Source organism: Coloeus monedula, assembly GCF_965178545.1.
Source record: "Coloeus monedula genome assembly, chromosome: W".
Classification (NCBI taxonomy): domain Eukaryota; kingdom Metazoa; phylum Chordata; class Aves; order Passeriformes; family Corvidae; genus Coloeus; species Coloeus monedula.
Window position 1 is genome coordinate 13,310,440 of NC_138821.1, and position 25,621 is coordinate 13,336,060.

The 25,621-nt window shown below is 47.6% G+C and overlaps 1 long non-coding RNA gene across 1 annotated transcript; it reads right to left on the reverse strand.

Moving 5' to 3' along the window:
* Positions 1 to 1,378: 1,378 nt before the first annotated feature.
* LOC309584568 lies at positions 1,379 to 24,720 on the reverse strand. Its single transcript, XR_014227241.1, has 3 exons — positions 24,582 to 24,720; positions 2,822 to 2,982; positions 1,379 to 1,551 (listed from the first exon to the last, which is right to left on the reverse strand). It is a non-coding gene; the product is annotated as an uncharacterized lncRNA (long non-coding RNA).
* Between the last annotated feature and the right edge of the window lie 901 nt (positions 24,721 to 25,621).

The following is a 25,621-nucleotide window of genomic DNA, read 5'->3' on the forward strand; positions in this document are numbered from 1 at the left end:
GGAATTTTACAACTGCTGAAGCATTTGTGAAGTTTTTCCTTTCTCATGCTTTAGCTCAGAAACAGAGAAAGACAGTTTGGTAAACTATCCACAGGTGCAGGCTGTTGTGAGAACAGTGGAATTGTTTTCAGTCTTGTGAGAATAATATTTTGAAATGGGTGGTTATACCGCTCAGCCACTCACTGTGGTGGCTGGCTAGCCGAGGGGCCAATCATGTAATTTCTCTTTTGCCATCCATGCTATAAAAGATGGGGTTTTGGCATTAAAGGGGTCAGCTTCGACCATACTTCTCTGACCTGAATCTATGTCGTTTTTCACCGTCCCTGCGTGCAACAGAGACAGAAGCTAAGTCTTTGTGAATAAAATGGATCGAACCCAGAAAGGTTTGAAATATACCCAAAAAACATAATTAAAACCAAACAAGGTTAGATGTTGGTGCAAAAAACTGTGATATATTTTATTTAATAGTAAAAGAGGCAAAGACAAAGAAAGAAAAAAAGAGGAAAGAAATAGAAAGAGAGGTGTGGGTGGGTGGGTGGGGGGACAGAGAGAGAGTGACAGAGGTTATGTCACCAAAATGACAAGAAAAACAAAAACCCTCTAACAACATTTTTAGTGTTAGAGAATCAAGGCATTACTTTATTCTGGCCAGGATGTTGTTCTGGCCAGGATGTGCAACAGAAATCATTTCATCCATATTACCGCTGGCCTGGTTCCTACGGTATATCACCATGTCCCGCAGCCGTAGGGAGGAGGAGGAGGAGAAGATCCAGCAGGCAGGAATTGTGCAGCAAGATTGATCTATTTAATTATTTTACAAACTCTTTTATAGACTTTTTTCTTCATAGTCTAATTGGACAAAGGACCAGCCACCCCTTGGGGGTGATTGGCCAAAATCCTAAAACATCCATTATCAAAATATTTTCTACTATACCATAAACAAGACTTTCCAAGGTTGCAGGTGGCTTGGTTGTTTACATTCCCTGCTACCTCTTCTGTGAGAGAGAAAAATCTCTCACGGACTTAGAAAATAACAAGAAGATCCTCACTAACAGCATTTTTGTACCTACAATTCCCCCTTTTTGTTTTATAAGATAACAACCCTACTATTAATCCTAAATAGAAATCTACATCAGTTATTAATTCTAAATATGTCCTTAAGGCTTTAACTATCTGACTCCATAACAAGAAATTTGAAATTCAGTCTCTGCTTGTGGAAGGACCATCCCAGTCTCTGCTTGTAGAAGGACCATCTGCCTGATGGTCGACATCCTGGTCATCATCAGAAGAGTCATTAGGCTGATGATCTACATTCTGGTCGCCATTTGGATGGTTGGCGTTCTGGTCATCATTTGGAGGTTGCCTGTTCTGCCTCTGGTGCCGTAGGTCAGAGCGAACGCATTTTGAAGGTAGCCACCGTATCCCAGTATCTGTGGAAACGCAAGCATACCCACGACCCCAAACGATAAGCTCATGCGGGCCTTCCCACTGGTTAGTGAGTAAATTCCGTACCCAGACTTTTGCCCGGGGCAGTTGTATGTCTCCTGCAGACTGCAATGAGAGAAAATGATTCAGAATAACAGGATTATTTGAATTTTGTGGTACTGTAAGGTGATTAATTGTATACAAAGCTTTTGCTAGTCGGCTCTGTGGGGTTTCTCCATGCATTCCCCTTTTCTGTTTGTCCAAAACACGCTTCAAGGTACCATGAGCGCGTTCGACAATGGCTTGGCCAGTAGGAGAATGTGGGATACCAAAGGTATGGTCTACACCCCATAGGTGTAAAAACTGCCGCGTCTTCTCCGAGGCATAGGCAGGACCATTATTGGTTTTCACAGAAGCAGGCACGCCCAGGACTAAGAAAGCAAATTTCCAATGGGTAATGACATCACGGCCCTTCTCTCCAGTGTGAGCAGTAGCCCACATAGCCGAGGAGAAAGTGTCAATAGACACGTGCACATATTTCAGCCGACCAAATTCTGGGATGTGAGTTACATCCGTTTGCCAAATCTGCAAGGCTTTTAGCCCTCTGGGGTTTACCCCCACTGGCAAAGGCGCAGCGAGTCCGTGACAGTCAGCACAAGCACTGACAATGTCGCGCGCCTCGGTTGGCGTTAAATGAAACTGCTTCTGCAGGGTATGTGCACTTTGATGGAAGAAACCGTGCGATGCCTTGGCTTGTGCAATTTTGTCAGGCTGAGGCCCTACCCACGCAGGGTTGGCCAGCATGTCAGCCCTGGCATTGCCTTCTGTTAGAAACCCTGGTAAATTGGTGTGGCTTCGAATGTAATACGGATGCACTCGAGCCTGAATTGCAGACCACAAGGTTTGCAACAGCGAAAACAGAGCCGCATTGTTCACCTCCTTCAGAAGTGAACAATCTAAGCGTTGGGTGATATCTGCTACATAAGCAGAGTCAGTAACCAAATTCAAAGGTTCCTGTGAGAATCGCTGAAAAGCCATGGTAACAGCCCTTAATTCAACTAACTGAGCAGAGTCTGACTCGGATTGGTAGGTTAACCAACCACCTCAAGGGCAGTGTAGGATACTGTGCGCCCTTACGCACAGTGACCCTGCTAAAAATTTGTCCCAATCCGTACGCCCCAAGCTGCCAACACGTCCCGTCCCCAAAGGTTAAGGGGAGTGGTAGCAATATAAGGCCTAATCGTAGCTGTGTGCCCCTCTGAATCCTTCACCACCACAGGCCGTTCGCTTAAATAGCTCTGTGTGCATCCTCCTAATCCTGCAATGGCCGATCCCACAGGGGCTAAAGGCCATGAGGGAGGCCATGCAGAGAAGGAGATGATCGTTACATCAGCACCTGTATCAATCAAACCTCGAAGCTGAGTCTGGGGTGGACGGGCGTTCGGCAGGATCAGGGTACATGTCATCTGTGGCCTTTGGTCAGAGATGTCTGCAGTCCAGAAGGCCTGCGGAAGTCCCGTAGATCCACTGCCGTTATCTTCGTGAGTTTGTTCTATCCTGGGGACACAAAAGGCACTAATTCAGCAAGGCAGGTCTTTTCAGGAATAGTTACAGGGGGTTTTTGCGTGGAGACCATAGCGCAAATCTGACCTTTAAAGTCAGCATCAATAACTCCTGAATGCACTAAGATTCCTTCATGGGCAACGTCAGGTTTTCCCACCAACATCGCACTGGATCCCTGGGCTAAGGGTCCATATGCGTCCAAGGGAACCTTATAAATACCACTAGAGTCTAAGATGACTGCGGCTGCGGTGTGGACGCCAAACCCATCTGATCCGTGGGTGCTGTCTGATCCCTGGGTGCTGTCTCTAGGGTGGCTGGGTAGGCCTGTGCCTGTACCTGTGCCACTCTCTAGGGGAGCGACTGCATCGGAGAGAAATTCCCCCTCCTTGCACCCCGGAGGAAGTTTCCCGACAAAGGCTGACCATTGGCATGAGTCAGGGATCTACAGTAGCCCATGCAATGCCCTGGCCTGCCACACCTCTTGCACTGGGGGATTGGTGTGTTTTCTTTTTGGCTCGGCTTAGGCCGCTTCCGTTTTTTCACCTGTTTTGGTTGCTTTGGTTCACGACCAGAGGATAGGTGAACAGGCTGCAGGAACGCAGCCAAAGCAGACCTTCTCTGGTTCCTAGATCCCACCTTAGTGCAGGCTTCGACCATGTCTGTTACCTCAGGATCCCCTGGCAAAGCATCTATGATTTTTCTGCACTCTTCATTTGCGTTATCTCTCACTAACTGCCTTAACAACAATTGTCTTAACCCATCATCCTCAACCTGCTTCTCAAGAGAAGCAGCGACTTTCTCTACAAAAGAGAGGAATGACTCTGATTTGCCTTGAACTATTTCAGTATATCGCTTTCTGGGTGCTGACAACTCTATGGTTTTCAACAGGGCAGCCATGCCGACCTGTTGAGCTTGCTGCAGGAGGTTAGAGGACAAGTTACCCTGTAGACTGGGATCAGAGAAGGGACCAGTCCCCATCAAAGCATCCACTCCTGCTGTCTGTCTAGGATCAGCAGCAGGGAGCTGCAAATTTGCTAATGCAGCCTTGTCGGCCAGCTTTCTCCAGGTTTTCTCAAAAACTGTAAATTGTACAGGTTGAAATAGAATTTGACCTAAGTGTCTGATATCAAATGGAGAAAGCAAATCTGTATTTATCACCCTTATTATTTGCATAACTTCAGCAGAACCTAGCCCATATTGTGCCACCTTGGATTGGAGGTCCTGGGCAACTTTCCAAGCAATTATCTCATGCTTGTCATGCTCCCCTGAATCTGGGAGAGCCTTATACACTGGGAAAGCTTGGATCTCTTTTGGGGAACCAGTACCATCCTGAACTTCTGGCACAGCCTGCAGATGGAGTGTAACAGCTCCCCGGTTACCCCCAGAATCCTCAGATCTATGTGGCATTCCAAGGATTTCTAATAACCTCCAGTCACCCTCCTCCAATGCTCGCATCTTAATAGACTCTAGGAAGCGATTATAATGCGTCGGACGTACAGTTACCGTGCAGTCCTGAAAGGTCCAGGGGCGAGACCGGCGCAGCCTTTTTCTTCGCCGCGCGGCTACAGCCGCCTGACGACCTGGGGCCAGAACCTCATCTGCCTCACTGCCTGACGAGGAATCATCAGGCAAAGGCAACTTTGGGGTGCTGGGAGGGAACAGAAATGTACGGGGGGACGGGCACTTTGGCTAAGTTCGCCAGAGCCAGAACAGACAGGACAGACTGCAGCTGGCTGTGCGGCAGTTTTTACAGCAGTTTCTTTACGGGAGGCCGTCTCGGCCAGTTCCGACCGAGCCGGTACTGAAGCTGCAGCCACCGTCTCTAGGGCTATGGCTGCGCCCGGCGCCGCGGCCGGCGCCGCACTCGTCTCTCGCACAGCAGCCGCGTTCGGCGCGGTCGCCGCTTCCACTGCTGTTTCGCGCTCCCCGGGCACGCTCGGCGCCTCTGTCTCTGGCCTGCGCTCTGCGGATGCGCCTGGCTCCGCTGCTGGCCCGTTCTCTGCGGTGTTCCCGGCGCCACCGCTGGCCCGTTCTCCGCAGCCGCCGCCGCTTCCGGGTTTTCCCGCGGCAGCACTGTTCCCGGTTTCGCCACCGGCCGCACCGTTTCTCGGCTCGGAGTCGTATCTCCCGCAGCTGGCGGGGGGGGCGCGGGCGGCGCGGGCTCGGGCATTCACCGCTCTAACAGGCTGAGCAAGTCCTCCATCCTTCGGGATAGGTTTCGTAGCTCTGACAGAAAGGGCAGATGCTGCATAAAAAAGTCCATGGCTCGGTTCTGCGACTGCGCAGAACAGTCCAGCGCCAGGGAGGGCAGCGGACCATAGCCAGGCAGTCCCGGGGGAGGCATGCCCGGCGCTACGCCCGCTAAGTTAGATCCAGGTGCATACGGAACCGAACTAGGAGGCTCTCTGGGCGTCCAAGTTGCTAAGCCGCTGATCTGCAGCCCTGGATAAGCCGTGGCCGCCGTCCAGCCAAACGGCAAGGCAGGCTGTGTGCCCTGCCTCTGCCCTGACCCCCCCGCCTCTGGCAGCGCGGGGTTCCTGGGGGCTGCGGAGTCCTGCGATTGTGCAGGGTGAGCCGGCGCAGGCTCTGCCTGTGGAGCCGGGGGGGTTATTCCGAATCCACCATCACTTGCCCCGGAAGCCCAGTCAGCGGGGCCCCCCTCGGACATTCCTCCGTCACTCATCACCGAGATAGGCGATCCAGCCCTGCTATCACAGTCAAGGGCTGTCAGCAGGAAAAATAACGACCGCCAGGTTTTGTATAATTCTAACGCTCCCAGCTCCCCTGTAGGGAGCTCGTGTAGGACAGTGCATCCGAGTTCCTGCCACAAGGCAAAGTCTAGGGCAGTATCTCTGTCCATGGAAATCCCTTTTAAAGTAGCCCAGTCTAATAATTCCCAAACTGAGTTTTCAAGAATGGAGATGCGCAATATGCTAAACACACCTTTCCAGACCAGTACGACAGCGTCGTTCTGTGAGCCGCTGTTCGCCATTTCTCAGTTCTGTCGGACCTCCCGGTCCCGGGGGGAAAGGGAACAGCGTACCTCTAGAGAATTCGGCTTGGTTTGCAGCGTGCAGGACACGTCAGAGAGTGCAAATCACGTCGGGCAGCACCAAATATTACCGCTGGCCTGGTTCCTACGGTATATCACCATGTCCTGCAGCCGTAGGGAGGAGGAGGAGAAGATCCAGCAGGCAGGAATTGTGCAGCAAGATTGATCTATTTAATTATTTTACAAACTCTTTTATAGACTTTTTTCTTCATAGTCTAATTGGACAAAGGACCAGCCACCCCTTGGGGGTGATTGGCCAAAATCCTAAAACATCCATTATCAAAATATTTTCTACTATACCATAAACAAGACTTTCCAAGGTTGCAGGTGGCTTAGTTGTTTACATTCCCTGCTACCTCTTCTGTGAGAGAGAAAAATCTCTCACGGACTTAGAAAATAACAAGAAGATCCTCACTAACAGCATTTTTGTACCTACACATCCACACATAGCCCGGGTGTGCAGAGAAAATTATTCCAATCAATCCTTTTGCTCCCTATTTTGTTTGTAGAGTATAAGTAAGTACTTTTTGTGTTTCATTGTGAGATAAAGGGGAATGAAAGAGGTGAATGGCTGGTATGGAATGAATGTAGAATCTATTTCGGTGACTGTTGGGACAAATGAGTAGGGAATAGTGAGACTGTTATAGACGCAAGGAGATTGTGAAGCTTTATTTGTGTTGTATAAATTGTGGGTTTGAGGTTTGACCTTGTTATCCAGGGGTAGGTTTATGAAAAGTATTTATTGTAGTTTTGGTGTATAGAGGGGGGAGGTGTTTCCCCAAAGGTGTATAAAAGGTGCAAGGAAAGTGAGTGGAAGGCGCAGAACAAAATAGATTGGCAGAAGGAGGAATAGAGTGGGAGAGGCTGGAGGCCCCAGGGATGTGAGTAGCTGAGGGTTGAAGGCCCCGAGGTTGAGCCCCAGTTGAAGTGTGTGGAGTCGAGAGAACCCCCCCGAAATACCATGGGACAAAACACTAATAAGTCAAGTCCCAAGAAAGATATAAACAAAGCTATATTGACTAAAATTCCCCCAGATAGTCCACTGAGAATCAAAATAACTAATTGGGAATATAATTCATGCACAAAAGGAAAAGATAAAAGTTAAGATGATTCAATATTGCATGATTGAATGGGTAAAGGAGGAAACTAGATTGGATCATTTATATTGGCCAAAATATAGGTAGTTTGAAGGGTGGATTTGTCAAGCTCTAAATATTTATGTAAATGCTAAAGAACCTGTTAATCCAGAAGAGAGTGAATATGCTTCATGCTGGAAAGGAGAAATCTGGCCTATGGAAGTAAGAATCTTTAAAGTAGCTGAAAAAAAAAAAAAAAAGATGAAGAAAATAAAGAGGAAAAAAGGTGGGACCCTGTGGGAGACAGAGGAGTAGAAACTCCTGCAATTAAAGGAGGCTTTGATTTACAACCCTGGAAGAGACTAGGTCTGGCTTAATTGACAGAGATTTATAGACTTTAAGCAAAAGGATTACAAACTTGTATTCCTATAGTTATAAGTAAAATTGTACACTGGGTGTTTTGGTGGAGGGTTTTAAAATATAATAGTGTGATTTTATATAGTTTAAGTTAAGAATGTAGATGGTATAAGAGAGACATCTGTGTGTATGTGACATGAGACGTTACTGGTCAAGACACAGCTGCAGTGCAGTGAGAAGTGCCACAGGTGATAGGTCATAAATCTAAAACAAAGTGTTATTTTAAGTGTTTATTGGATTAGAAAGTTATAAATTACGATGTAACCCTAAATCTTGTGACTAGTCGCCATTACTCGGAGGTGTTGTAAAATCTCACGCCTTGGCTGATGCGTTTGTTACTTTAAACAATAAATTCATGTAATTGCATAGTCCCATCCCTGAAAGTTATTTTCCTCCAACACGTGAAAGCGCGAGAAATGGACAGGACCCATTAGAGGTATTACCCTGTCTTGGTTTGAAAGACAGGTGTCTGCCAAGGAAGGCAGAAGCCTCCCTTGAAATGAAAAATGCAACCCCCTTCCCTCCAAATTATTATAATTTTGAAATTAAGGGGCTTTCAGGAAAAGATATGAGGAATAGGAATAACAGTTCTTTACTTTTATATATATATATATATATATATATGTGTGTGTGTATAACAAGGCAAACAAACAATAACTATGGCAGTAACAGCAAACAGAATCAGGAATCCAGTCCCAGCCTTCTCGGCTGTCAGGCCCTTTCCCCTTTGGTGCCGTTACGGTCGCAGCCGGCAGGGGCGCTGGCAGCTCCTGGTGAGCAGGGCAGGTGCGATGGTTCCCCCGCGGCTGCAGGGGGTGCTCCGGAGCGAGCTCGGGGAGCACACGGTAATGGTGGCTTGGACGAGATGGGGAGGGATGGAAGAAAAGCTTTACCAACCCCCTGGGCAGCCAATCCCAGTGTCCGGCCGGACCCTCGGGAACAGCAGGCTGGAACAGCAGGGACAAGCACAAATCCCAGGTGGCAGGCGAGATGGATCAAACTCTGGAGCTGCAGCAGGAACCCCAGGAGGTCTCGGCAGGCAGGGCGAGCACAGCTACAATGTAGCAAAGGCTCAAAGCAATGGCAGGGGCAGGGAGACCGAAGCCTGTCTCCCAGCGGGGCAGGGAAAGGTGGGCTTGGAAATCCCGGGGTTTCTCCCTGAGGCACCTGAGCAAATGGTGAAAAGGTCTCTCTTTTAGTAAGGTTGGGTGTTAGGGTCCCAGTGCAACAGCCGCTCCAGCGAGCAAGCTCCACTCACGGTAGAAGGCAGCCAAAAGCAGAAGCCTGCAGTGCTGACGAATTCCCTCCACCATGATGGCAGCCTCTTTCTCCATCCGAACACTGAGAACAACAGCCCACAAGCCCAGGTGAAAGAGAGTAGCCCGTTGGACCCCTCCCTCTGTGGCCATGTCTTTTGTTTCTCCCAAGCACCCAGCAATTTGTTGCCCTGGTAACATATATGGGAAAAATTCCTCAAGAGAAAAAAGAAAACAGAAGGGGAACTCTCAAAACCCCAACATACCCCCACCTTATGCAGTACTCACTGCCCCTCCTCCGGCACATGAGGGACCTTCTCAGAACACAAGAGGGCGCTCAAAAGCCAGTAAAAATATAAACACAATAGGAGAAGAGGGAAACAGGACTAACATGTTTTCCCTCAGAGAAGTACCGATGGGAGGGGCCCACAGGGGAATAAGCTTTCTAAATGCCCCTTTAACTTCCACAGAAGTTAGAAGATTTAAGAAGGAAATTAAGAGTTTGTTAGAAGATCCTATAGGTCTCTTGGAACAATTCGATCAGTTTTTGGGACCCAATATTTAGACAGGGGAAGAAATGCAGTCTATAATGCATATTGTATTTTCACAAGAAGAGAGAGAAATTATCAGGACAGCTGGAATGAGAATCTGGGAGAGGGAGAATCAACAGGGGCCACCAGGAGATCACAAGATGCCCATGACCTCTCCCAACTGGAACCACAATGCTGAGGCAAGCAGATGAGATATGAGTGATTATCGTAATTTGCTGGTTAGGGGGATAAAAGAAGTTGCTCCTCGAGGGCAGAATGTATGTAAAGCTTTTAACAGTCAGCAAGGAAAGGAAGAATCCCCAACTGAATGGCTGAAAGGACTTCAGAAAAATATACAGCAATATTCCAGTACAGAACCTACCAGTCCAGCAGGCCAAGCATTATTAAAAGTTAACTTTGTTGCACGTGCTTGACCAGATATTAAGAAAAAGCTTGAGAAACTAGATGATTGGCAAGATAGAGGATTAGACGAACTGTTACAAGAAGCACAAAAAGTTTATGTGAGGAGAGATGAAGAAAAAGCAAAAAGCAAAGCAAAAATCATGGTGGCCACAATGCGAGGGGTTAACACATTCAAACCTATGACCCCCTCTAGGGTAGAAACCCCTAGAAACAATGCCCCAAGTAACAGGGGAAGAGGGAGGAGCAGACCCCTAATGGGAGCAAGAGACTGCAACCTGAATTATAGCCAAGATGTTTCAAACAGTGCCTGCTTTTACTGTGGAAGGGAGGGCCATTTCAAGAGAGAATGCCCAAAGCTGAATAGAGATCTGGAGGTGTTTAAAGAAGTACAACAGGACAGAATACAGGACTAGGGGTGTCAGGGGCTCTACCTCCTGGGGGATAAATATCATTTAGAGCCCTTGATAATGTTAAAAGTAGGCCCCCAGGAGGAGACATTAGAATTTATAGTTGATACTGGGGCAGAAAGAACTTGTGTGGCTACTATCCCAAAGGGGTGTAATGTAAGTAATGACACAATAAAAGCAATGGGATCAAAGGGAGAAGGTTTTAAGGCTCCTGTAATCAAAAACGTAGTAATCGAAGGAGAAAATAGAATAGGGATGAGAGATGTTTTTTAGTCCCTAGGGCAGGTTGCAACTTATTAGGAAGAGACATGCAGATACAATTAGGAATAGGAGTTAAACCTGAAGAAGGAAAAATGACAGCCAAAGTGCTACAGCTCCACCAAGAAGATGAGGAAAGAATTAACCAAGAAGTTTGGGCTGGAGAGGGGAATAGGGGAGGATTGGATATTGACCCCATAAAAATAACAATTGAAAAGGAAGAATGTCCTATACGTGTGCGTCAGTACCCCATATCATTAGAAGGAGGAGAGGGCTTAAAGCCAATAATCAAAGAATTGATAAAGGATGGGACATTGGAACCTTGTATGTCTCCTCATAATATCCCTATTCTCCCAGTAAAGAACCCAGACGGGACTTATAGATTAGTCCAGGACTTATGAGAAGTTAACAAAAGGACTAAGACTCGATATCCAGTAGTACTGTCATAGGTTAGCAAGCTGAGTCTCGGAAGTGATGTTCTTCTTACAGCTTCCTCTATGATCTGATAGAACCTATCAGCTGGCCAGTTTGAATATGGACAATTCTCTAAGCCACTTAAAGTTGTGACCGCCTCTGTGATACACACTTAAGAATAGACAAACTCCCCCCCAAGCTCTCTCTCGTTTCCGGTGCTGGGACAGGTGGCTGCGGGCCCCGTGTGGGGGCGAGCAGGCCCAGCCAGGCCCTGCTTGGGCCAGGCCGGGCCAGGCCACGGCCATCCTGGAGCCATGGGCCTGTTCCATCCATGGAACTCCCCCCACAGCAGGGCTGTGGGCAGCCGGAGTGGCTTGGCTCTCCCCCCTCTCCACTTCGATAAGCAACATTCCAGCTGCAAGGCCTAGGTGAGATTAACCCTTTTTATTGCTGTGAAGAGCTGAAAACCTGAGGGAAGAGAAAGAGGAGATGCTTAAAGCTGAAATTCTGTTGTGAAGCTATGATATATCAGAGTATCCCATTGTAATTCCATGAAGATATGGGGGGTGGAGTGTTCAACTCGCAAGCAAAAGCACCTGTGCTGAGATAGGCAGATGCTGATGCAGCTGTAATTTCATGAGAAGTTTGAACAGGGAGAGATGGAAGCGATGAGGACTTTTGCTCCAAATGGGAAAGGAGAAAACCTTAGTTCCTAGAGATGCTCCCAGAGATAGTCCTAGAGATGAAGATGAGGAAGACCCTTTGCTCCCAGGGAAGGAGAAGGGCCTCTATTCTTAGAGATTAAATGCTCCCAGAGATGGGTGAAGAGAACTTTTGTTTCTGAACGGTTCAACCTTAAAATTGTACCCCAAAACCTTCAAGAGTGGACCCTCGAAAGCAGTTGCGGAAAAAGCTGCAAGTTGGGGGAAAAGACTCACATGCGAGCAGAGAGACCTCTTCCTAAATGGACTGAACAATATTTGGAAGTGGGCAGCTGTCTTGTTGTGATACTGTTTTCATAGCAGGAGCAAGAAGAGACTTCTCTTTCTAAATGGACTGAACAAGGTTATTATGGAAGTGGTAAACAGACTGAACATCTTTAGGGTTGTCCTTTTACATTGTCAGTGGGAGAAGGGAGGAAGGTGGAGGGAGGAGGAGAGTTCTGAAGGTGTGGTATAATTTTTTTTTCCCTCTTTTATGTCTGTTAATAAACTTCCTTATATTCTTTCAAGTTTGGTGCCTGCTTTGCGTTTCTCCTAACTCTTATCTCACAGAAGATAAACAGTAATGATTATTTTGGACCAAACCACTACACTAAATTGGTGTTTCCGCCCGGTTTCAAACCGAACCCGCTACAAGTACCTAATCCGTATACCTTTTTAAGTAAAGTCCCACCTCAGCATCAGTGGTTTAGTGTTGTAGATCTGAAAGATGCATTTTGGGCTTGTCCATTAGCAGAGGATAGTCGAGATATTTTTGCTTTTGAATGGGAAGATCCAGACACTGGACGGAAAAAACAATTAAGATGGACAAAATTACCTCAGGGGTTCACAGAGTCTCCGAATTTATTTGGGCAAGCCTTAGAGGAAATATTGCAGACATTCCCTAAATCCCCTAGGATAAGAATTACTCAGTATGTAGATGACCTTTTAATATCGGGAGAAACCAAAGTTGGAGAGGCTACCATAACACTTCTGAATTTTCTTGGTAGCAAAGGATTGAGGGTGTCAAAGAAGAAATTACAATTTGTGGAATCAGAAGTGAAGTATCTTGGTCATTTAATAAGCAAGGGTAGTCGGAAATTAAATCCTGAAAGGATCACTAAGATCTTGTCCCTTCCCCCTCCTTCTTCAAAAAGGGAAGTTAGAAAATTGCTCGGGCTACTAAGCTATTGTCGGCTGTAGATTGAAGGATATACTCAAGCAGTAAAATTCTTATATGAAAAATTGATAGAGAGAGAGAAGGTAAAGTGGACCAAAGAAGATAACAATCAACTAGAGGAGTTAAAGCTTATATTGACCTCAGTACCAGTATTAAGTTTACCATCCATAGAAAAACCCTTTTTCCTGTATTTGAATGTGGAAGATGGAGTAGCTCATGGGGTTTTAGTTCAAGAATGGGGAGGGTTAAAAGAACCCGTAGCTTATTTATCTAAATTATTGGATCCAGTGAGCCGTGATTGGCCAATATGTATTTGTGGAAGGATGGCTGCAAGAAAGAGGACATGAAACTTAAAGCTCAGCAGCTAACCACAAGAATGACCAAGGTCAACATGACCGTGAGCCTGCCTGCTAGACAAAGATAGGATCTTGCAGTCAAGCGAGACAAGGATGTGAGTTACAGCCCTAACCACAGCTGGGCAGAGCTAAGAAAATGTAACTTTTAAGAATTATCCAATCAACTAAGGACAACTACGATTAGCTAATAAAGCCGGCTATAAATGTAATTGCAGAAACACTAATAAACGAAGCTTGCCTAACAATCATATTGATTGTCCGCATCTTCCCTCGTCCTCCGCAAATGGTGACCCCGACGTGATAAGCAAGACGCCACGATAAGAGGACGAGCAAGAAAGCCCCGTTAAGCAGCGACTGGGAGGCGAAGGAACCGTAGCGCTGGCGCTTCCTGTTCCCGTGCCCCTGGACCAACCTGATAACGGAGTGTCCGCCGCTCGGTGAGTTGCCTGCAGGGGAAAGGCTGCAATGGGCACCTGTACTAACAGGCTGAAAGATGGAAAGACAGGCAGCTCTTGACTTACTCGCTTTTTAGAAAAGCGTAGAGTTCAGGACCTCGATATAAAAAGGGACCTGCCCGGATTGTTAGCTTATGGCAACGCGCAGGGGTTCTTTAAAGACCCTAATACCATGTTTGATGTGGCTGAGTGGCGGAGGTATGGGGACCAGCTCTGGGAGAAAGTTATTGATGATGATAAGGCTGCAAAAAAGCTTATGAAACCATGGCGTGCAGTCATTAACGGATTGAAACAGCACCACATTGAGCAGAACCTTGCCGCAGTGGCCAATTCCTACCTGAGTGGGGGAGGCACAGCCTCTCACTCAGGTACGAACGAGCCGGAGGTGAAGCCAGGGCAGCTGGTCTTGGGAAGTGATAATGTCCCCGTGCCTCCCGCAACTCGGACAGTATCAGTCGCTGCACGATCTAGCAGTGCCCCGACTGAATCCACATTGTCGGCCTGCACGGTGGAACCATCAGCCCCCCCTGCAGAAGAAACTTGCTCCAAATCCACAGTAAAAGGGGTAGACTGGGACCATATAAAAAGGGAAGCATTACAAGCCGGTGACAGCACTATTTTAAAGGAGCTTGAGGATGACTGGGCATTCCCTGTGGTATATGGCCAAGATAATCAGGGAAATGTCACTGCCACACACAGCCCTCTGGATTGGAAATTGCTATCCCAGCTCTGCAGCACTGTCGCTGAGTCTGGCATTCACGGAGAGCCAGCAAAACAGATGTTGAATTATGTCATGCATGAAATCCCTAATTAGCTTGGTCTTTGCATGTTAAGTGCTTTAATTAGTTAATTTTGTGTTAAATATGTTTTAATTGAATGTTAAAATTAACCCATCAGCCCAGGTACAGAAATCAAGTTCTGTTATTAGTGTTCTAAATGGTTCAAAGCAGTTTATTTGCACCATTCCCAGTTAAAAATCCCCCAGTTAAAAGTTTCCCAGTTAAAACCCCTTTTCAAACTTTAAGCCACTTGTACACTATAAGAGTTATTTTTCCCATGTTCACTGTATACTTTTACAAATGTTTTAAGATGTATGAGATGTATTTTAATATTTTTTTTAAGGGTTTCTACTTTGCACCTTAGACCCAGGACCAACTCCAAAACCCCAGTTTCTAACAGCCAACAGCTATTTTTAGACCCATAGCCGTTATTCTGCAGGCAAGCCCCATGGCAACCTGAATCTTAATGAGGGCATGTTAGCACCCTTGCTTCAGCTGTTACTACCCCCCTAACAACGACGAGCTCTTGGTAGACAGAGATGATCTGTCAAAAGGAAAGCACCAATCACTTTGGACCAAAGGGGTGTGCTGTGGGCGGGCTGTGGGCGGACTGGGGCAGAGCAAAGGCACTATAAAACGAGGCAAGCTTCAGAGCAAGCAGAGATCACTGCAGATTAGATGTAGTGGACACCAGTGCTGGGTGTTAAAGCCTTACTCCTATTAAGGAGCTTTTAATAATTTTTCCTTGACTTTTGGATTAGCTAAAAGTCAGCCCAGCACTGCAAGTTCTTCCACCAGAGGTCCAGTGCTGTCTAAGCCTGAAGATCTCTAATCCCTGCGCTCCTGGGGCATACCTCCTGAGCCACTAGGATCCCAAATTTTTATGTTTTGCTAATTTTTGTAATTTTTCAATTTTTCCATTTTTAATAAATTATTTTAATTTTTCTAAGAGTTGTCTCATTCCTCACAAATTATATTTGGAGAACTGGTATTTTACTGCAAGAAGATATTAAGACCATTATGAAAATGATTCTAACCCAATCCCAATTAATGCTATGGCAGTCTCATTGGAATGATCTATGCAACACTGCGGCCCATCTCCCCAGACCCGCCGGCGATCCTCTAGCCGGATTCACAGCAGACCAGTACACAGGAATAGGGATGTATGCCTCCATAGAGGAACAAGCTCGGCTAGGACCAGAATTACTGCGAGAAGCCATGCGACTAGCTAGGGCTGCCCTAAGTCGGGTCAGGACTGCCCCGCCAACCCCTTCTTATATGGGAATCAAGCAGGGGAGAGATGAAACTTTTGCCTCCTTTATTGACAGAGTCACCGATGCTATCAATAGGGCTGATGTACAGGAATGGATGAAAGGTGCTCTGTTGAGGCAACGTGCGATAGAGAATGCTAACTCTAGCACTCGAGCGATCCTAGTAACCCTGCCAGGAGATGCCACCGTAGAAGCAATGTTAGAGCGAATGAGCAGAGTCCCAGTAGGAGAGCGTGCCATGCTAGTAGAAGCAGTGAGAGAAGCAGGGCGCAGTATCAAAGAAAACCAGGGACAAGTACTGGCCGCCCTAGCCCCCCTGCAGGCCAGGTCAGTGGCGGCACCAAGGGGTTCGGCACGCCTTCGATGTTTTCGCTGCGGCCAGCAAGGACACATTCGCCGAGAGTGCACCGCCTCGGAAGTTTGGTGTCAGAGATGCCAGATGGACAACCACAGCACCTCAGCATGCCGACGCAGACAGGGAAACGGGAAGTTGAGCGCTCAGAGCCGCGGCGCAATGACACCAACAGCAGCTCCCGCAATAGCATCAGCACTCCACCCCACCCGCTCCAGCCAGCCAGTCACCTCCGTCCCAGCACCTCAGGAAGCCTCAGCTTGGACTTGGCAACCACAGTAGACGTTATCCTTGCAAACAAAGAAGTCACATGCGCACCCACTGGGGTGTGTGGCCCTTTAAGGCACAATGGACAAACCTATGGAGCACTACTAATCGGCCGCTCCTCAGCAGCCCTGAAGGGCCTCCTCGTTATTCCCGGACTTATTGATGCTGATTACACAGGGGAAATTAAAATCATGGTTCAAACGCAGCTCCCCCCACTGATCATACCTGCCGGCAGCAAGATAGCTCAATTAATTCCTCTACCGCACCTTATCCAAAGCGCGAATAGCCGTGCCTTAGAACCCCGAGGCAATGGAGGGTTTGGATCTACCGGAGGCCTGGCGCTCCTGACAGTACCTATGAACTCTCGACCAGTAGTCCGCATTATGCTCAGCCATGGCTCAGAAAAAATTCACCTGCAAGCCCTCCTGGACTCTGGAGCCGATATCACTATCGTCTCCCACTGAGAGTGGCCGGCTCATTGGCCCCTGCAGAATGTAGCCGGAGCAGTAGAAGGAGTCGGAGGGGCATCAACAGTACAACGGAGTGCTCCTGTGCAGCTGGCCCTTGATGGTCGCCAACTTACCCTCGCACTTACAGTGATGCCACTGCCAACGGGCGTATCTGCCTTAATTGGACGTGACGTGCTAAGCCAACTCGGTGCCGTACTTACCACAGAAGCGGCTTTTCACTAGTGGCCATTGCATGGACTTTCCCCATTCCGCTCACATGGCTCAGTGACGATCCCATCTGGATTGAGCAGTGGCCGCTAAAAGAGGGAAGTCTTGTCCAAGCACACTCCCTGGTGCAAGAGCAGCTAAACCAAGGTCATGTCCAGCCGTCTACCAGTCCCTGGAATACGCCCATATTCATAATCAAGAAGAAATCTGGCAAGTACCGACTACTACATGACCTGAGGGCCGTGAACGCCCAGATGCAAGCAATGGGAGCACTACAGCCAGGGCTGCCCAACCCAGCAATGCTACCCGAGGGTTGGCCCCTGCTGATCATAGACCTAAAGGACTGCTTTTTCACCATCTGCCTGCACCCTGCAGACACGCCGAGATTTGCCTTTACCTTACCATCAATTAATAAACAAAGCCCCACACAACGCTTTGAGTGGGTTGTGCTGCCGCAAGGCATGTGTAACTCTCCCACCCTGTGCCAGCTCTTTGTAGACGCTGCTTTGCAACCCCTTTGGCAAAGGTGGACACAAATAATCATTTATCATTACATGGATGATATCCTGCTAGCTCAGCCAGAGCCCTTCACCCCAGCACAAGAGCATGAGCTGGTAAAGCAACTGAAACTGCATGGCCTAACAGTGGCACCAGAAAAAATTCAATGCACTCCTGCTTGAAAATACCTTGGCTTGGAAATCACAGAATCACACATTCGACCTCAAAAACTTGCGCTGCAGACAAAACTGCGCACACTCCATGATGCACAACGCCTGCTCGGAGATCTGCAGTGGCTGCGACCAGTCATTGGCCTGTCCAACGACGACCTTAACCACCTGCGCCCCCTACTCAAAGGTGTTGACCCAGCAGCTCCAGTGCACCTGACGCCTCAACAAGAAGCACAAATTCAACAAATAAGTGACCTAGTCACACAGCACGCAGTAGCGCATCGGGACCTCACAGCACCTATAGACCTTACAATCCTTACCGGTCCCGAGCAGCTCGCCGCCGCTCTCACACAAGAAAAGAAAATGGGGGAGCCACGAGTCCTAGAATGGCTCTTTTCAACCTTGCAGCCAAAGACAACACTGCAAGAGCAAATTGAAAATCTGGCTGAGCTAATCCGAAAAGGGCGAGACCGAGCACTTCAAGTAACGGGCCGAGAACCCAACACCATTTATGTCCCCATAAAAAAGGACGTACTAGATTGGTATCTACGGCATTCCAATGCCCTCCGTGCCAGCCTGCTCACAGAAGGGACTCCAGTTGATACCTGGCCAGTTAAAGTGCCTATGCTACAGTGGATGCAATTACACACTTGGATGCCTAAGCCAAAGCCCTCGCTACAACCCTTGCGAGACGCCACGACAGTGTTTACTGACGCAGGAAGATCGATGAGAGCCGCTGCCATATGGCACGACGGCAAACAGTGGTGCCAACATGTCCTGCCAGCAGACCCAGATGATTCCTTGCAGACACTGGAACTGGCCGCTTTCGTTTGGGCACTCAGCAACTGGCTGAAAGACCGCGTCAACATCATTACAGACTCCCTGTACGTTGCGGGCGTGGCACAGGGAATCAAAACCGCTCGCATTAAAGAAGTGTCCAATAAAAGGTTGTTTACCCTACTGTGCCAGCTAAGACAAGCAGTACAGCAGCGAGAAGAAGCCTACGCAGTACTCCACATCCGCAGTCACAAGTGGAACGAAGGCCTAGGAGAAGTCAATGCCCTCGCAGATCGACTAGTGACCGCCATCGCCGTGCCCCTCGATCAATTTCAGCTCGCGCGACAAGCCCATGAGACATTCCACCAGAATGCCAAAGGTCCATTGTGGGTACCGAGCCGTTGGACCCGACCTGCTCTAGCCGATGACAGAGAGTCGCCACGAGATCAGGCAAAGACATCTGCTTCGACTCCACCTAGCAACTAGAGATCCGCTTCAACAACTCAAGAAACTTTTGGGTTAATCCCTCCACTGGACTACTCAGCGGGAACTATTGGACCTAATAAGCTTGATTAAGAGGCAAGGGTGGCAAGGTGTGCAGTGTAACACTTGCTTACACTGCGGACAAATAAGGTGCCGCACTTGGGTAAAAATACTGTGTGGGGGTTGTCATCGTAAGGTGTGGATTTTCCAAGAGCGTTTACGATCTTGGTGGTGTCACGACTGCTACACCAGGTGGACCCAAAGATCCTGGGCCAGAAACTTGGCTAGCTGGACTGGGTACCCTCCTGACATAGCATTCAGCCGTATAGAAGACATAAGTCAAAGAACCAATTGGGTCCTAGCTTGGAACCTTTGGCAGGCTGTAGCACAGCTGGCAGCCCACGAGGCCACTCAGATACTTGGCCACTGCTGCAAAGTAGGGCTTAAAATCCCTCAGTTGTGGGAGGTCGAAGATGGAGATTGGGACCGCATTTGCTGTCACTTTGCTGTGGTCCCTCTGGTGGACCACCAAAACAGCTGTGCACCGCATAGACCACCGAGAGAACATGTGGGTCACCTGGGCTAACCAGACAGGCCAAGAGTCCTTTTGCTTATCACTAGCCACGCCTTCCAATCCCTTCCATACCTGCCTTATCGGGGTCCCATTGGCAAAGGCCAGTAGCCTTGAGAGCTACACCTCTGAATATCAAGAGCCAGAAGCCGCGCTCTCGGATTTTTGTATTGTGACGAGCGGTATTGTAACACTCGAAATCTGCATGACCCTTCAAATCAAACAGAACCCCTTAGGCACCCAAGCGCAAAAGATCACCCGAGGTCTTCATACATCCATGCTCGAGCCGCAAGAGCTAGATCTCTTAGGTTCCCAGCCTGGTCCCTATTGCCTTGTGTTTGGGTACTCTGGTTTTCCAAACAACAATTTATGGCCCTCGCGGCCAATCAATAGTAGCACATGGCTAAGCCCGAGCACTTCATGGTACTCCAACAGCACAGCCTACTGTAATGATTCAATATGGCCTGTTGCAAGCCAGCAGAAACCTAGAGCACTCCCTGCAGGTATCTTTCTTATCTGTGGTGATCGGGCATGGCCAGAGGTACCGGCTAAACCACTGGGAGGGCCCTGCTATTTTGGGAAGTTAACGTTGTTTGCCCCTAGCATCCAGCAAATCCTAAACATCACGCACAAACGATCACGATGGAGCATTTGTCAGTTAGGCCCTGATTGCAGAGACAATGTGGAATTATGGGAACCCCCTGCTGTCTTTTTTGCCTCTCTCCTAGCCCCAGGAGTCGCGTCAGCACACGCCCTCACCCAGCTCAAGAAGCTCACATGCTGGGCAGGCAAGCAAGCAAATGTCACTTCAGATGTGTTGAGCGAACTCACTACAGATGTAGATAGCCTGCGCCATGCACTGCTGCAAAATCGTGCAGCCATTGACTTCTTATTGCTAGCACAAGGCCATGGCTGCCAAGAATTTGAAGGAATGTGCTGCTTTAATCTATCCGATCACAGCACTTCCATCCATAAGCAGCTGCAATGGCTGCGAGAGTATACTCAGAAGCTTACTGTAGAAAGCAACCCATTTGATCAATGGCTTGCTAGCCTCTTTGGTAATCTTTCCCCTTGGATGCGAACCATTTTAACAGAAGCTTTTCGCTGGCTCAGTATAATTTTTGCCATGCTGCTTATTATCTGAATAGCTTATTCTTGCATTATTCGCCAAGTAACAAAGATCACAAACAATGTCCTGCTTGTGCAAAAAGAGAAAACGGGAATTGTGGAAGGATGGCTGCAAGAAAGAGGACATGAAACTTAAAGCTCAGCAGCTAACCACAAGAATGAGCAAGGTCAACATGACTGTGAGCCTGCCTGCTAGACAAAGATAGGATCTTGCGGTCAAGCGAGACAAGGATGTGAGTTACAGCCCTAACCACAGCTGGGCAGAGCTAAGAAAATGTAACTTTTAAGAATTATCCAATCAACTAAGGACAACTACGATTAGCTAATAAAGCCGGCTATAAATGTAATTGCAGAAACACTAATAAACGAAGCTTGCCTAACAATCATATTGATTGTCCGCATCTTCCCTCGTCCTCCGCATGTATTCAAGCCATAGCAGCCACCACTATCCTAGTGGAAGAGAGCCGTAAACTTACTTTTGGAAGTAAACTAATTGTATACACACCTCAAGCAGTTCGAAATGTGCTGAATCAAAAAGCTGAAAAATGGTTAACTGATTCAAGGATGTTAAAATATGAAGCCATTTTTGTTGGAGTGAAAGCTCCTCTGGACTCAGGCCTAGAGGGAAGCCAAAGCACAGGGGTTGAATTAAAACCTTTGGACAAGCTGAGATACATGAAGCCATACCAAAGTGAAATAGAAATATAGATTTTTAACTTTTAGTAGAAATATATGCTAAATACCTTTTTAAAAAGCTGTAGCAGAGACCTTAAACACAGTTCTTGCTGCAGCAGTGTTACCTTTTCACAGAATTCTTTACTTTAGACAAAATATAGATAGAATTATACTGTTCACATTTTTTAGATAGAGTGTTCACATAAACAATAAGAACTGAAACTATATACACAAATCTGTGTAATACCTATGTAACACTTGTGTAAGACTTACGACTTAGAATTAGACCAGGATAGGTTAAGAAAAGAAAAACTAGAATTGTGTGTTAATCTTATTGGTCAATTAGCAAATATAATCCACACTTCTGTAAGAAAAAATATATAGAGCATATAGAAGAAGAAGAAGCTGTTTTCTGCCTGCTGTTTGCTGCTTGGCTTTATCATGTCACCCCCTTCAAACTCTGCCTTCAAGAAAGCTGAGACTATGAAATAAAGAACTTAGCAGAACAGCAGCCTCCTCTGCTCTTTTACCCTGGTCCAAGAAGGAAGGGTACCCTGTCAAAAGCTCAACACATTTTGATAAACAGTGACGATTTAACACTGAAGGTAGACAAGAGTTTAAATCCAGCTCAATTTTTATATGGAGAACCAAAGAGTGATTTAACACACAATTGTTTAGAAATTATCCAATATCAAACTAAAGTCTGAGAAGATTTAGCAGAACAGGCCCTCCCAGAAGGGGAGAAAGTATATGTAGATAGTTCATCTAGATACATACAAGGGAAAAGAATGTCAGGATATGCTTCAGTTGATGGAGAAAGTATGCAAACCATTGAAAAAGGGAAATTACCTTCTAGTTGGTCTGCTCAATCTTGTGAATTATATGCTCTAAAAAGAGCACTGGAGCATTTAGCATATAAAAAAGGAACTATATATACTGACTTAAAATATGCATTTGGAATAGTGCACACTTTTGGGAAAATTTGGGAAGAAAGGGGGTTGTTGAATTCAAAAGGCAAAGGGCTGATTCATGAGGGACTTATTTTAGAGGTTTTAGAAGCACTAAAATTGCCCGAGGACATAGCTGTAGTGCATGTCAAAGGACACCAAAAAGGGATGACCCCAGAGATAAGAGGGAATAATTTGGCAGACCAAGAAGCTAGAGATGCAGCAGAAAATGGGAGTGAAAAAGTTATGCTGATTTTGACTCAAAGCCAGAGAGAATGAGAAATCCCAAAATTTAATACAGCAGAAGAGAAAGAATTAAGTAAGATAGGGGGAGAGCAGCATCAATCTGGAAAATGGAAACTCCCTGATGGAAGACAACTACTCAATAAGCCCCTGTCTAAGAAAATATTAGAACATATGCACCAAAAGACTCATTGGGGTACCCAAGCTTTGTGTGATCACCTTTTAAAGAATTATGGGTGCATTGGGGTTTTTGGACTAGCAAAGCAAGTAACTGAGAGATGTATGACTTGCCAAAAAGTAAATAAAAAGGTTATGAGAAAAACACCATCAGGAGGTCGGGAGTTAGCCATGCAACCATTCCAAAGCATCCAAGTGGACTTAACTGAACTTCCTCAAGTACAGAGATGGAAGTTTCTATTAGTAGTAGTAGATCACTTGACTCATTGGGTAGAAGCGATTCCAGCTGTTAGAGCCATGGTAAACATAGTATCAAAAACCCTTTTGGAATAAACCATTCCTAGGTATGGAATGGTTAACAAAATAGACTCAAACAGGGGAACTGTCTTGGGGTGACTTTGTGATGTAGGAACCCAGAGTGCCGAGAATATTTCTCTGCCTATTTTTAAGGGTTTTTACCCCCCTGGACACCACTGGTATAGCTTTAAACCTTGGAAAAAATTACCAACAGTCAGACAACAACTAGAAAATACAGTGGTGTGAATTAGGTTATAGACTACTATGTAAGATTGTCACAGGGTGAAAAATTTAGAGGTTTTGGGCTTCTCTTTATAGTATATAGATAAGAGTAAAAAATACCAAAATGGAGGATTCTTGTTGTTCTCTAAACCTTCTTCTCCTTCTCCTACCACTCCATATTTTGCAGTAAAAGTAGTTTGGATTGATTGGATAGAAAATTCCGCAGTTCCTAGTCGTGTTACTGAATAATTGGTAAGAAAGTAAAAATAATGTACGTTTTTAGTAACTATTGGTTAAAATGTCTTTAAAAGGCTGTGTAAATCTTGATAATTGCTCTCACTCCTACTTTTCCTCCTTCCATGCTGTACCTGGGTCACGCTAGTGGCTCAGTTCCTCTGATAAGACTTAATAAACAACTATCTGGAAGCACTGAAACTACAGAAGACGTCTCGCTTTATCTTTTAAACTCCTTGCAAGGACTTTCAGCAAATTCTCTCCCATCAGGAGAGATTCGATTTATGGCACGGTAAAGTGTCAAATGGTGCTCCGTGTTCGACCTCCACGGAACGACGCAACCCAGAACCTTTTGGACAGCAGGGCGCAGCCATAAAACCGACGAAAAGACTACCCCGGGGTCGGCCTTGAAACTCCACGATCTCCTAACCTCGGTGCACAGGGGGGAGGAGCAGCCGTGGACTGCTGGACGGAACTCGGACTGGGATTTCACGAGCCGATAACATCAATCGACAACACGGTAAGCTGTCCAAAACCAGACTAAGAAACAAATCATGGGTGCAGTTCCGTCCCACGCGGAGGCAAATGTGGTCCGTAGTTTTGAAAACCTGATTCGAAACCATCCCTTACCAATATCTAAAAAAGAAATACGTAGCTTGTTGTCCTGGGTGTAAAGCTGAATTTCCAGATGCAGTAATCGGAGATTTATATTTACCATCTTTTTGGGAGAATATTAATACTATTCTAAATCATTACGCCAGCCTAAAAGACGAAACAGCTCAAAAATTAATTCCTGCGGCTAGAGTAATTTATGAAACGCTTTTGGAGGTGGCGCCTCCTGCTTCTGAGGAAGAGGAGATGTTTAAATCTCCCGCGCAAGCTGCGCTGACACCCGTAAAAGCTGCGGGAGATTTTAAAACCCCGCTTGAACCCTCCCCACCCTCAGAGACAGGCGAAGAACCCGATGTTCGTGCAAAAGTCCCCGAGACTCTTATCAAAAGCGGTTATGAGTTCCTGCAGACAACGCAGGCGGCGGGGGGAAGGGGGGGGGGGGGGGGGGGGAGCGCGGCCACTCCAGAGGCGAAACGCGAATTTTTGCCGGAACCGAAGTTAAAACTTTTAATCGGTCGACAGAGGAGTATGATGCAGGAGTTTTAGATTTTCCTTCACGTGCGCATGCCCGGGGGGGAGACGGGGGGACCCCCGGCCACCTCCCTAAAAATGGAGCCTGCCTCAGAGGGCGTGGTTTCCATCTCGCCCGAAACACCTGTTACCGCGGAAGCCAGAGGCAGGTCCCTACCTCCCGAGCCTGGGGTCCTCCCATCAGATGAACCATGCGCGTGGCCAGGGGCTGTCCCGGAGCTTCCATCTGGCCCTCCCGCTACCTCCGCGCGGCCCCGATTCGCGGCCGCTTCCGCGTTTGAACGGCTCGCTGCGGCCGCGGCGGCGGCGCCTGCTGCTGACGTCATCACTCCCGCTGCTGCCGACCCTGCTTTACTTCCGCGTTCGGGAGACCTCGTTTCCACGCCTGCGCGGTGCGGCATTAGCCATCCATCTACAGATACCGCGGTTACCTCGGCAACGCCGCTTGCAACTCGAGCCGCTCCTAGCCCGGCCGCCAGCCCTGGCCGGGGCGTCAGCCACGCCCCCGCTTCGAGCCAAGCCACACCACCGCTCCCCGGCACCAGCGCTTCTCAGGCCAGCCCGGCCCCACCCACGATCCCGGCTGCTCGCTCCGCACGGCAGCTACGCACGGAGGCCTCAGCTAGTACGCCGGCACAGCCGGTACGCACGACACCTCCAGCCAGCACTGCAATTCCATCGGCAACAGCAGCTCCGTCGTACTAGCTTTCAGCACCTCCACCTCCTACCAGCTCTGTCTCAACGCAGCCCCCGTCTGCACCGCAGCCACAGCCGAGAATTTACAGCAGAAGCACGTCAGCAACTACCGTCTCATCATCGCATTTACCACCTCTCATCCCTCTGGCAACGCCACTCGGACAATTAGCACTACAATCACACGATGTTGAATCACATCTCCCGTACAATTTCGACGAAATGAAGATTTTGTCTCCAGAAGAGGCAGCGACCTTTCTCAGTTCTATACTGTCACCTGCTCCATCACAACAGGACCAAGCACATGTTATTCATATTCAAACTGACGTGTCGCATCGAGACATTCCACTTCATGCACATTCTTCTCGAGCTTCTCAGGGATGTTCAGCCGATTTTATGGGACTTTGTCATTCTCAAGTGCCTATTCCGGACCTGAGTGGAGAGGATATGGTAACCATCACAGCTTCAGAAGGCATTCCTCTATCTTCTCGAGCTTCACCATGC